Below are 10,991 nucleotides of genomic sequence, written 5' to 3' on the forward strand. Positions count from 1 at the left end.
TGCAAAATCAATTTGTGCTCGTTCTAACTCCACGTGAAAGATCCGAATATGAAATAATCCAAACCCAAAATATTCTAAGTTAAGACAAATTTAACTCAAAATTATAATAACCCAAACTTAACACTAAAAATGTAAAATTTAATTCTTAATTTAATTGTAAACAATATGATTGGACATGGTCCGCTCCAAAATCAACTGTTTGCTACCTCTTTTTGAAGCCAAAAACTGGTTACTCAGTTTCCCATCATAATTAAACACCCATGGAAAACTAATGGCATAGCAAACATAAATAATTACAATATTTGTCCTACAAGAAGTCAATACTCATCCACTTTATCTTTCTCCATCTGGCTATATATATAAATATATTATGAATAATTAATGGTCAATTAATTTTTTTCTCATTTTGTATTATTTAGAAAGTGTGAAATAAATCTTTATAATAAATGACAAATGATATTATAACTAATAATAATTAATTAATCATTAATCATAATATCGCTTGTCTTTAGTTAAAATATCATTTGTTATTTTTATACTTATATAGTACTAACATAAAGGGTGAAATCCCATGTGGCAATGTTATCACACTGCGTCTTCATCTATTATAATATGTTAACATGTCATGTTAGTGTTACATGATATAAAAAAGATTAATTGTATTTTAATTATTAGTGAACTATTAGTAATAAGGACTTGTTTAATCTAAAATAAAAATAAAAAAATTTAATTAAATATATTTAAAAAATAAAATTTTTTAAGTAGTTCAAGATTTTTATTCAGAATTATAAAAAAATACAATAATAATATCAAATAAATCAGTCCATTAATTAACGTATGATTCTCTTAAGTTTATCTCTTTTCAAAATCCTTTATTTTTATGACACTTAAATTTGATGAATGACAAATCTTTATAATGAATGACAAATGATATTATAACTAATAATAATTAATTAATCATTAATCATAATATCGTTTGTCTTTAGTTAAAATGTCATTTGTTATTTTTATACTTATATAGTACTAACATAAAGGGTGAAATCCCATGTGGCAATGTTATCACACTGCGTCTTTATCTATTATAATATGTTAACATGTCATGTTAGTATTACATGATATAAAAAAGATTAATTGTATTTTAATTATTAGTGAACTATTAGTAATAAGGACTTGTTTAATCTAAAATAAAAATAAAAAAATTTAATTAAATATATTTAAAAAATAAAATTTTTTAAGTAGTTCAAAATTTTTATTCAGAATTATAAAAAAATACAATAATAATATCAAATAAATCAGTCCATTAATTAACGTATGATTCTCTTAAGTTTATCTCTTTTCAAAATCCTTTATTTTTATGACACTTAGTTTGGAAGGCCCATTATATCAATTTTTGTCATGATTAGTCTATCATTTTTTTAATTGTTTTGGATAGGGTCCTGTTTTCTCCATTAGAATGGAATTTAACATCTTTGCATCATTTTCTGCAGGCGGCCATAGAAAAAGCTTTGCTTTTGGAGAAAGAAAAGCAGAGAGACAGAGAGAGAAAAGAGCAGTTAATAACTTAAAGAGGAAGAGCCAAAAGGTGGTTGGCAATGACAAGAAGGCATCTACAATAGGGTTTTGTCTTGCTTCTTATCCTCATCTTAGTTGTCGAGACAAACATCACCATCATCGTTAAAATCCAAATCCAACGGCGCCAATCACTTTGTCATTACACGTACCATGAATGCTGCTTCCTTTCCTTTTCAGACAATAACTAATCCCACACGCTTTTGCCCTTCCCTTCTTACTTTGACTCTTAACAGACCCCCACCGTTTCCTTCAGCTCTGCCTCTTTTCTTAAATGAAATTTGCCTTTTAATTTGTAAATAAAAAACATCAAATTTAAATTTTAAAATATAAATATGACAACAATTTTTATGAGATAAAAATGAATTATTCCGTATTATGTAGTTTAGACTTGGTGGACTTTTATAAATATAATATTTTAAAAAATCTTTAAATTACAATTCAAATAAATATTTTTATTTTTATTTTGAAATAATTAAGCTTTTGTAATTAGAAATTAATTAATTATTTTTAATTAAAATATCAATTTATCATTTTATGATCTTATGGCGATGAAGTGAATATTGATGTAAATGATAAAAATTTAACATAATTAGGTTATCATTGAACATGAGTATGTCACATCGTCATTATTATGATATGTCGGTATATATATCATCATCACATGACGTAAAAATAACAAATAATATTTTAATTAATAACAATAAATCAATTACTAATCATAAAAATTTATTTAATTTAAAATAAAAATATAAATAATTGATTGCAAGCAATTAAAAAATAAAAATTTATTCAAATTTTCATTAATTAATTATTTTTTTATATGTTTAAATAAATTAAAAAATAAAGATATTGTTCTTTTATGACCAACCCATTTGATTGTCTTGACTTCTCCTAATCCTCCACCTTTATTAATTACTACAAAATCTTCGCTTTTAATTTTCGTTTTAAAGCTTTTTACCAAGGAAAAGGGTCAACATCAGTTGGCCTGTTCCCAAGGCTTAATAAATTTGAACCTTATTCAAAGAGGGCATTAAAAAATTAATGGAATTCAGGCTTAACTATTTTTCTTTTTGAAAACCTGTGAACTTTATTCGACTAATGCCAATTCCTCTTCCTCAAAAGTATCTTTCACAGCCCCCTCCCCTTTTGAAAAAGACACTACAATCCTCATTATTGTGCCAAAAGTTATGGAAAATAATCCATTAATAAGATTAATTAACTTGGCTTCCATCCCATTTACCTACAACCAACTTAATTACATCACCAAATCTAACTTAAAACCTTGAATTTTGTTTAAGAAATGAGATGCTAGAAGAAGAAAACAAAAAAAAAGCCCAAATAACTCTACCTAGATTTTCTTTTTCTTTACCACTTTTGTTTTACTTCTATATTTAACTAGTTACTGACTCTCATATTTGCTATGCATATGAAAGTGGAGGATGGTAGTTGCTTGTAATATGAATTTCTCAAGTAAAATTTCAAATTTTAGTTATGATAAATTTAAACTTTATTTAACGAGTTTTTATTACCTTGAAGATTTCATCTTAAAAGTCTCGGATTCGAACCTAATTAAAATATATAGACGAGATTGATGAAAATGAATAACAAAATTTATTATGTAACCCAATATAACATGTATCGAAGAACAAAAAAGTAATGCAAGGTTTAAATCTCTCATCTTTCTTAATTAGACTTCCTTATATATGTGTCAATTTTTTGTTAAATTAAGCAACCTTGCAAGTAATGATCCCAATGCCTTAAAAAATTGAAGTTATTACAAGTTTCATTTCTCATAATCATTTGAAATATATGGTAAAAATATTAAAATACTAAGGTGAAAATATAATTAAAATGGACCATAATATCAAATAAACTAAACCAACATTAAGGGGCCAGCGTGGGGGTGGGTTATTTTATATTCTCTTTTTATCAACAAAATCCACTTGCAAAGGAAACCATTGCACTTTGATTTCAATGTCAAGAAGGCTCACATCTCTGCTTTCCATGTCCACTAATGATGAAGTTTATGGCGTTTTGATGAGAAGAATGGAGTGACCTTGTACTTAATAAAGATGGTAAAGCATGTTATATTTGCTATAACCCTTCTTCAGCCAGGCATGGGCTTGAATAGCAGAGCAAGTACAAGTATAAATAATTAGTGGCACAGGAAAAATGGGCACCTTCCTCATTAAATTAATGTGTTCGCTCCTGCTAGTTATGGCCTCTCGGGAGAATCCATGACTGCATTTTCAAGGCATTGCTAGTACCTATATATAGTACATCTGCATTTTTGTTTATAGGACTTTAAGATTCTTAATGAAGTCGCGTCATATGTTTAAATTGTTGACTTAGCATTAAGCTCAAGTACTCTCGGATGTTGTTCTTCTAGAAAAAAGAAATGGGATGTTAACTTTAGCAATATTGACACTTTAAGGTACCCAAAAAGAAGGTGAACAAAATGAACTTCACAGAATGGGATGTTTACTGATGTCAGCCCAAATGGCAGCTGAACTACTACATTGATTGAGATAAGAGCTGGAGTAGTGGAGGAGTTGATTGCTGCTGCCATTGAAATGCTGTTAAGCAATTTTGCTCTGATATATAGCGTGTAAGAACTGATGCTTTTGTATTGAATCTGACTCGTCCTTGTTAGTCATATATGTACAAGTATATATAGTGTTCAAAAACAATCTCAGTGAGATTAAAATATAGAATTCTTGTAGATGTGGTGCCAATTCTGATATGGTCTTAATTTGTGAATCATGATATTTGATTGCTGAATTGTTTACAAAATCTTCATGGCATGATCTTGTTGCTGGTTTGCAGCTGCTACTGTTCCTTTGTAGTTGGACTTGAATGTTGATGCTTCAGTATTTGTTATGTTAGGTTGCTTATTGATTTTTTGGAAGCTGTTGTTGGTGTTACCTACTGCTGCTTTTGCTTTGTTATAGTGCCTGCTGCTGCTTTGCTGGTGCAATTGATTTGTTAGGCTGCTGTTGGCTGAATTGTCGAGGCTTATGGTGTTGATCTTTGAGCTGATTTTGGTTGGCTTGGCTATGTACCCTTTGGATGGAAATTTTATGCCCCAAAATTATGAGTTAGGTTTGGGCCATAAGATTTCAACATCTTATCATTTTGGCTCAACAAGGGTCCAAATAATTACTTATGTATATTATTCTATTTTAAGAAATCAACTTATAATTTTCGAATTTATGAACCAACTTGGACTTGAAAGGTTATAAAGGTAAGTATGTGGACACTTTATTGAGATCTACTCCAATACAATTTTATAGTAATATAAATGGAGTTAACTTAGAGCTTATAAGTCTTTTAACAGTCCCATGAATAAAAACAAATCATGTAAAGCTTACTAGAAAAGTATTGGAGACCAAGTCAACCCTCTGAAAATAGCAACCACCTAACACGTTGTCTGTCTTCACCTCTCTTGGCATTGATTCTCCCATAACTGAAAGCCAGAGGGAAATCATCATTTTTAGTTTTGTAACCCTAATTTTTTATGATAAAAAATTATAAATAAAGTTTATATCCGAACTTATTAATTAATATACAACCTTTCTATTTAAAGAATAAGATTAAAATCCTCCTCTCAAAGAGTCATTATCAACAAGAAGGCCTCTAGAAGGCTGTAAGAAAAAGGAGAAGAGGAGGCTTACCTCTCTGGGCAATGAGAAAATAATAAAAAGAAAAGGGGGGTTGGCTCTGGACCACTGACTTGACCTTTTTCCATGGGAGGGGCGTAAATGGCGTATGTACCATAATGACATGCAGCTGATCAGGTCCATTTTTGAGAGTGACGTATCCCCCTACCCATCACTCGGAAAAGGTCCCATTCTCCACATCCTTAACCCTTTCATTTATTGCCTCTTTATTCTCCCACGAGTTGTCTCTGTTATTATATCGTCATGAGATATCTCATGTACTCAAAGTTTGAGGAGAGGAGACTAAGTCATTTGATGATGTGAGGTCTTTGAATTTTTATCTATCTTACTGTATTTGTTTTGATTTTGGTTTCTTGTGTTTGGTACACTGGGGAAAACCACTATGATGTCACTCTTAAAGGGGAGCAAACTTCCATTCAACTTTGGTTGGCTGGACTTTTATTGTTTTTCTCTCTTTTTTTTATCTTTATGGTTCTTTTTTATAGACAAATAATTTTTTGTGATTAATTATTAATTAACTATTCAAGTTAAAAAAATATTATATCATCATGTGATTATATTACATATTAATATATCATATTATTATTTATTATAATATGTCAATATATTAGTTATTATTGCATACAATAAATAACAATCGATGTTTTAATTAATAATAATTAATTAATTATTAATTATAAAATTTTTTTTATCAAAAATAAAAATACAAGAGTTTTAATAGTAATAAAAACATAAAAGGTCGGAAGAAAAATGTGAAAATATTTGAGTTTTATTCTTTGACAACAAAACATTTTAGGGTTTGCAGTCTTGTCCTACCTTTTTTTTTTTGTTTTTTCATGGGGCTTCAAAGTCAGAAAAATAGGTGAAGAAATACCGACAAACAAAGATGATAAGGCTTTTATATTAATCCCCAATGGGCAATAGGCTTATGGTATTCTTAAAGCCACCTATAAACAATTCTCAATCCTCACATCATTTTGCACACTCTTTCGTTTGGACCTATCAACATGATTTTGTTTTCTTCTTTGGGCACTAAAATTTTAATGGCCTGCCGACATCATTCATATCATCATATCCCTACCCTTTCCGGGCTCTTCTTCTTCACTATTCCCATTAATTTCACATTTTTTATATTACATTTAATGCTAAATTTCACTTATATCTCTTTTAGTTTTAATTTTTTTTCCATAGGACACTTTATAATTTTCTTTTAATTAGTATCATGTAGATAATTAACTTTTGTTGCCACAGGAGATCGGATGTTAATTTTTTTTGTCTAGCAAAATTATCAAAATACTTTTAATTTAAAATTAATTTATTTGTTCATATCTAAGGATATTTTTGTAATTTTACTATATAAAATTCGTCGATAATTAGCTTTTTCTTTTGATATATACGTAATTGTTTTTATTCAAGTGTTTTCTACCTTTGTCACCAAATCTTTTTATGTTGTAAGGATGAGGGTGAGATTCAAATAAAGATATCAATTTCAAATTCTTGTACTTAAAAAAAAAACCTTTAACTATTTGAGAAAATTTAAATAAATTTTTATTATATTTAATTAAGTCATTGTATTTTTTAGGGTTTAGTTAAATAAACTCTTATAACTAACCATTAACTAATCAATATTAGTTAAAATAATATTTATCATTTTATGCTAACATGGTACTGACGTGGAGAGTGAAAATGTCTCACGATCTTATCATTATAACACATCATTATCTATTTTGACATATCAGTGTGTCATGTTAGCATCATTTGACATAGACAAATAATATTTTGACTAATAATAAGTATAAAAATTTGATTAAACGTAATAAAAAAATAATAATTTATTTTATTTTTTTTAAATAATTTAAAAACTTTTTTAAATATTTTTTCAGATAAATAAATAACACGTACTTTATTTTTTTTCTGAAAGTTTACATCATTTTTACCAACCTTAGTTTAAATAATTGAAATGGCATGAATATCTATATATTGAACTTACCTAATTACTACTACAATTTTTTTAGCTCGAAATTACAAATTGAGAGCAATTAATTGATCAACATGCTACTCTACGTATTCATGTCACTAATCTTAGCCTGAAAATTGGGATAGAAATGCTCCTAATAAACCTACACCGAAGAGATAAGACAATTTTTTTTTTTTTTTTGAGAGAGGTAAAAATGATGGAAGCAAGCACACGACAACTCAATCTTACGTATATATTTGACTACCTTTTTTTAAACGTAAATATCAAGAATTATGACAGATAACACTCAGGTGTAAATGAAGTGAATGTGACATATACATGTTAGACAAGCAAGAAAAAAATGTGACAATAAGGTCATCACCCCATAAAAAAAAAAATCTATATATTCCTAAGAATATAGTTTGATTTTTGTGGTTTTTACATTATCTATATATTGTTCAATTGTCCATGTCCACTCATTTAAGTATGTTTGATATACGTGCATTATCTTCTTTCATGTTGCCCATGAGAAAACGAAGATGCAGCATTTAAGGCTTGATGGGTACATAGGTAACCTAAATACGTAAGGAATAAAGATTGCCCAGGTCCAACAAAATTATTTAATGAAATTGTTAATGTCATTATCTTATACCCGAAATATAAAAATCAAAATCAAAATGTTATCCTTATTTTAAGAGTAGACTTGACAGATTCTAGTCTGTTATATATTACTTTATTTTAATTTATTAACGAGATGACCACGTTTTCTGTTTGGGTTTACGTACACACATGCAAGGAGTATTCACTATTCGGATTAACCAAGAAAGCCAAATTAATTGGTTTAATTTGAATCTAAAAATATAAGGTTCGGTTCCATGCCAAATTGCATTCTTTATTCAGTAATTCTTTGGTCTCTGATGCTTAAGGCATAATACTTGAAAAAGGTTGTAAATTATTCAAAAAAATTAATTAAACTCTTACTTTTTATTACGCGTAATCAAATTATTATATTTTAATACTAAGTCAAATAAATTTTTATGTATATTCGTTAATTAATTGTTATTAATCAGAATGTCACTTAATATTTTTATATTCAAGTGATGCTTGTAGTAGACTCACATTTTTGAATCCGAAAGATATATTTATTAGGTGGAGGAAGATCCGTATTTATAAACTCAAGGCTCATTTTTTTTTTTATTAAAAGGAAATTCGTGACAGTATTGATATAAAAAATAAAAAATATTACATAATCATGTCATTATATTTTTATTTAATAGAAAAAAAGAAAATAAATGTTTATAAAGTTGTTATTTATTATTTTTTTATTATTAAATGATTAATCGGACAATCAGAACGTTGGACAAAATTATTTAATTCTAAAATATTGTTAAGAAAAAAAAGAAGACTCCAAAATCTTTTGTCCCCTAAACCAGGAGAAAGGGCATTGAACCTTTTCCACGCTTGCCAATCCGTGACCTTTTATTGGAAATATACAATTCTATTTTTTTCTTTCAAGAAGAATCCAATACGAGAAATTGAATAGGGACATTTGATTTTTGTCGTTACCCAATGTATCGTCAAAAAGTCTCGAGATCTCGCCAACTTGCGAGGTGCGTAAATGCGAGAGATGGGAGCCAACTATATGAAGAGAGAGGGATGTGAGTGTGGACCCCCCACGATCGCTATATGTATTAAGAAGTAAAAAAAATGCTTTCGTTTACTTTTTCTCTTTGCTTTGGGAACAAGAGACGCCACGTTCACGCGCCCACTCACGCGCTTCGCCCTGAGTTTAATTTTAAGTGGAACTTCAATGCAGTAGTGGCGGCAGTTGCCACATGTTTGAATATATTTCTTGTTTAATAACATTTAATTAATTGCTGTTTGTGGCTTTGTATTTTTTTAAAAAAAATTATTATCATAAAATAAAAAATATAGAAAAAAATAAAAAGAAATTCTTTATTATTTGAAATTGGATATTCACATTTTGTTTTCAGATTATCTCAAAATGATGTTAAGTTTTTTTTAATTAATTATATATTTGTACGAACTATAATAAAATTTTTAATGTGATATTTGAAGAAAAAATATTGAAATCAAGTACTCGATTTGAGAGTTGGTTGTACGAATACAATCAATAAAAAATCATCATGTGTCTAAAAAGTCATGCCATTTTAAAAAAAAAACAGAAATTCTATAATTTTTATAAATTAATTAAAAAATAAAAAAAATTAAGAAAATTGGAAGAAAGAATTCTTCTTAAGCCGAAATAGATTGGTGCCGATTTACCTTAAGCCGAGCCCCCCTTCTCCTTCTCTTAAATTTTCTTTTCATTTTTTATTTTTTAGGTTTTCTTGAACTTACTCTTTTTTAGATTTTTTTTTATTTTTAATTCAAAGTTAAAAAAATAAAAAATATATAATTGAAAAAGAAAAATGACATGAAATTTTCAGACACATGGCATGTACTTATTGGGCTTTTGGGGAGAGTCACTCTTAATTAATGGAGTTAGTTAAAGGTCCAATCTGCTTAATAAAATGAAAATTTGACTGCCAAATGTGTAATTAACCATTCTTATAATCGCTTGCAGCATATATTCTTTTGTATATGTATATATACATGCAATTGGAGAAGTAGGAATTGTTGTGTGGGAAATGCGGAAAGATCCAGTCAAATACAATAACGGTAGAAGTGGGATTATATTATCTGTCATTATTGAAAGTAAATAAATAAATATTTTAATATTTTTTAAAAAATATCTTGAATTATATTTTCTATTTCCAAAAATATAAAATGAAACCAAATGTGTTATTTTACATGAAAATCAAATAAGTAAATTACATAAAAAATTGTTTTCAAATTTGAACTCCAAAATGTTTCTACCGAGGTGGGATTCATGACCTTGAATCTTACCCACGTTGCACTAACTATTTTATCTAAAAGAATGATTGTACATTAATCTAGTTTTACCTCGACTTTGGTGTTTTTCATGAGGGATCTCATGTTAGTAAAGAGTTTGATTCGTTCTAATATCACTTGTCACGAACTCGAAAGATATATCTATTAGGTAAAGATAAATCTTTATTTATAAACTTAAAATTTATCTTAACCTCTTATTGATATAAGATCCATGTCATTTAAAAGCAATTTGTATTAAGACCTTTTTTCTACGTCTCAAAATATGCACTTTGATGAAAGTTTGTGGGCTCTTGCCCATGGGTTTGGCCTAAATCAATCGAAGTTGAATTGGGCTTAAGGGTGGTTTCAGGTTGCACGAAAGACCCCAGTTTGGTCTTCCCAGGACTTACATAAATGGAAGCAGATTTGGGCTTAGACTGGTGGTCGGCCTTTTTGCATTTAATGCGTGTTGGGAAAGTGTGGGACAAGATTGCCCTTGATGCTTACAAAATTTGATTAGGTTAATTAATCTTGCTACTCCCTTCTTGAAACTTCTTAGCAATATGTACTTGGTCTCTGAACCTGACCAAGGTTGTCGAGAGGCTTGATGCAACCAATCACAGCCAACCAACCCACATCTCTCAATGAGTGGGCCTTGGACCACGTGATGAGTTTCGGTGAGATTATGAGATAATTATGTCACGTTCGTGGAATGAAATAAAATATATATTTAATAAATTTTTATTTTTATCACTTTTTAATTTTTATAATGTTATAAATTTTTAACTATTTTTTTATTTTTAACCAACTAATTGTAATGTCTATTTTTTTTATAATTAGAATAAGAGAGATTCGATCCCTTTACTTTAAACAAGTGGATTATGTAC

The sequence above is a fragment of the Theobroma cacao genome, chromosome 6, assembly GCF_053813885.1.
Source record: "Theobroma cacao isolate CCN51 chromosome 6, ASM5381388v1, whole genome shotgun sequence".
NCBI lineage: Eukaryota > Viridiplantae > Streptophyta > Magnoliopsida > Malvales > Malvaceae > Theobroma > Theobroma cacao.